The following is a 4125-nucleotide window of genomic DNA, read 5'->3' as shown; positions in this document are numbered from 1 at the left end:
CACTATACATATTTGCATCTTTCTCAAGCACATCCTCCAATTTTGGTTCATTCCTTGAGTTCCAAGCTTCTGTTCCAAGTGTATAGTGTTTGCTTATTTACCTGAAATGTTTTTAAATTCAAATCATTAGATCAATCAAATACTTCATATGTATTGTATGTTTGGGAATTAAATCAAAAACATGATCAGGAAAGCTCATGACTTACAAACCCCCCCTTTTTATTTTAATGACAAACACACAGTTTTAACCTTGAGATTATTTTAAAATCTCCCCCTAAATTTTAGAGTTTATGATACATTTCAACAACATAAACACAAGCTATTCGCATTCATTAATCAGAGTATTGAAGCTTATACAAAATTATGTATCAGAGTACAAACAGGGTACATTATTATGTATCAGAATGCATTTTGTATCAGATATGGGCAATATCACATAATCAGAGCAATAATCAGAGCATTACATGATCAATAGCACAAGTTCAATTTGATACCAATCACCAATGTAATATCACAAGTTAAAATTTGATACCAATCTCCCCCTTTTGTCATTGAATACAAAAAGAGATACAAGAGAGAGTGATTAATCAAAAAGAAGCATATCTAAATTGTTTTTACCACTATTGAACTTTTCTAAATCACATTTCAGTGCATAAGTTTCCTTTTTCAGAGTTTCATTTGTTTCTTTAAGAGACTCATGTTTCAGCTTAATCTCTTCATAAAGCATGCACTTTTCTTCTAACAGTTTCTTAGTGCTAATTAACTGTTTGATTACATTAACATATTCATCATGTAGTTCATTAAATGCGTCATGTAATTCATCATAAGAAGGTGCAGATGACTCTTCATCATTATCGTTCTAGGCTATGTAAGCTTTTCTGGTCTTAGGAGGTGGTTGATTGCCTTTAGCCTTTGAAGTCTTATTTCTGTTTTGCAATTGGAATCACTCAGATTTTATATGTCCTGTCTTCCCTCTCTTCATAAGCATGCACTTTTCTTCTAACAGTTTCTTAGTGCTAATTAACTGTTTGATTACATTAACATATTCATCATGTAGTTCATTAAATGCGTCATGTAATTCATCATAAGAATGATTGAATTTAGAACTTACCTCACTATCTGAATCTGTGTTGGCCATTAGACAAAGATTAGCTTCTTCTTTTGAAGATGCAGATGACTCTTCATCATTATCATTCCTGGCTATATAGGCTTTTCTGGTCTTAGGAGGTGGTTGATTGCCTTTAGCCTTTGCAGTCTTATTTCTGTTTTGCAATTGGAAGCACTCAGATTTTATATGTCCTGTCTTCCCACACTCAAAGCAGGTTATCTTGCTGTCATGTGTCTTTGAACTTGAGGGTTTTCTTGATTTACTATCCTTCTTTTTCAGAAACTTTTTGAATTTTCTGACAAGTAATCCAAGTTCTGAATCTTCATCGGTCTCACTATTTGAATCGTCAGTGCAGATCTCTTGTTCAGACTTTGTTTGATGTGCTTGGACTTTAAGAGACATCCCTTTTCTTTTTCTGTCAGTCTGTTCAGCCTCACTCAGTATATGCATATCCATCTCATGCTCTCTTAATTTTCCAAATAGTGTGGCAATTGACATGCTATCAAGGTCTTTTGATTCTGCTATGGCAGTGATTTTTGGTTGCCACTCTCTGGTCAAGCACCTCATAACCTTGCTGATTTGATGCTCATTGTCAATCACCTTACCAAGAGCATTTAGATTATTGACTATGTGAGTAAATCTTGTCTGCATATCATTAATGGATTCCTCTTGCTTCATGTTGAACAACTCATACTCATGCATTAGCGTGTTGATTCGGGCCCTTTTTACATCTGTTGTTCCTTCATGCGTTTGTTGTAATGTATCCCACATCTCCTTGGAAGTTTTGCAGTTAGACACCCTGAAAAATTTGCCAGCGCTTAAGGCAGAGGTAATAATGTTTTTAGCCTTAGCATTGTATCCAACCTTTTTCTTGTCATCCTCAGACCAATCTGATTTGGGTTTTGGGATTGATGAATCACCTGTGCCAGCTATGGTTGGCACAAAAGGACCATCTATTACTGCTTCTAGAATATCAAGACTACATGCTTCAAGAAAAATTAACATCCTCTCTTTCCAATACATGTAGGCAGCCCCATTAAATGCAGGGGGCCTTGCCAAGGATGCACCTTCTCCCAGAAATTCTACAGAGGTCATTTTCTTTTATGAGAGTTACTCTAAAAAGATCAGGCTCTTGATGCCAATTGTAGGAAATTATGGCCTCTATTTGTTACAAAATATAAGAAATGTAATTACTAATCTTACAAGATTATTAAACAGATTAACAATGATCAGTTGCAGAATTTATTCAGGAACAAAGATTCACAGTTGCATGAATTATCAATATAAGAGTACAAATACAATGCTTATTCAGAATATTAATCAATACAGAACTTTACCAATTTAAACATTCAAGAATAAGCATTCAAGCAATATCAAAATAAAGAGAAAGGATAAGAAAAACGTGCACCAAGATTTATACTGGTTCGGCTATCAGTTTGATAGCCTACATCCTGTCCTGAAATCTAAACTAGATTTCAGCCTTTCCAATAGAATTGACTTGAGTACTTTTTAGAGATTGTCCAGCTCACACAAGGCCTATCTATCCAACTCACTCGCTTCTATTACAATACCACCTTATTCCTGGAGTTACTCGCCAAACTCTCACGAGATCAAGATGAGACTTCTTCTTGATGAACACACGCACCAACCAAGATAGTCACCAGTTTACACTACTGGATTTCCAGAACTTTCTTTCTGTTGTTTTTACATAAAAGAATAAAAGCGGACAAAAGATGATGACTCAATCACAATATGAATTTCACACAAAGAGGATTTGCCAAATGAGTATTTTGTGTGATTAAAATTATTGTTTCAAGTGTAGTGTATTGGTTGTTAGAAAATGTGTAACAGTTGTTTTTAAAATGTGATTGAATCAGCTTATATATATATTCAGAAAAACATCAGGACAATCGATTGCTCAATCGATTTTATAAAAGTTTAAACTAGCTTAATCGATTTCCCTATCGATTTTCGTGTGTCTTGTTTTTCTTGAATCTTGAAAGTATAAGCATGAATCGATTTGCCAATCGATTCTTTTAATACATAAATCCGAAACTGATACTAAGAATATATCAGAATCGATTGAGTAATCCATTATAGGTGTTTTGTTCAAACAACGAGATCAAAACAATCGATTGCTCAGTCGACGTATATTCATAGTCCTAATCGATTTGGCAATGAGCTGATTTCTTCATGTAACTCAAACATTTAGCTTCAATCGATTGTGCTGGTCACAGTGACTCACACATTTACTTCAATCGATTTGCCAATTGATTGTGTTGGTCACAGTGACTCAGGCATTTACTTCAATCGATTTGCCAGTCGATTGTGCTTGTTACAGAACCCCAGCTATTTGGTCAAAATCAATGTGCCAATCGATTTATTCAATGTGTTTCTGATAAATGATTAACTTCAATCGATTATCTAATCGATTGCCACAAAACTTGTAGTTTAAGAAATCTAATTCAATTGATGTCCCAATCGATTTGATTGATCACATAACTCATTCCTGATGAAAAACATTTTCACAATTGATTTGCCAATCGATTGATTCAGTAAGTGGTTGGTTCTGTGAATCACAAAATCGATTACTCAATTGATGTCCCAATCGATTGCCCAATTGATTGGATAAAACCCAGAACTCAGGTTTTACTAAAAACCTTTAAGTAATCGATTTACGTAGTAAAAACTCTTGTTCTGAGTCAGACAATCGATTGCCCAATTGATTCATCAATTGACTTATTAGTTGATTGATTTACTTTCTTTGGCAAATACTTAAGTATGAAACTATAGTGATTAGTCTACTAATATAATTACTATGACAACTAATCACACTATACATATTTGCATCTTTCTCAAGCACATCCTCCAATTTTGGTTGATTCCTTGAGTTCCAAGCTTTTGTTCCAAGTGTATAGTGTTTGCTTATTTGCCTGAAATGTTTCTCAATTCAAATCATTAGATCAATCAAATAATTCATATGTATTGTATGTTTGGGAATTAAATCAAAAACATGA

This window comes from Cicer arietinum, chromosome 5 (genome assembly GCF_000331145.2).
Source record: "Cicer arietinum cultivar CDC Frontier isolate Library 1 chromosome 5, Cicar.CDCFrontier_v2.0, whole genome shotgun sequence".
Classification (NCBI taxonomy): domain Eukaryota; kingdom Viridiplantae; phylum Streptophyta; class Magnoliopsida; order Fabales; family Fabaceae; genus Cicer; species Cicer arietinum.
This window is presented reverse-complemented; position numbering follows the sequence as displayed.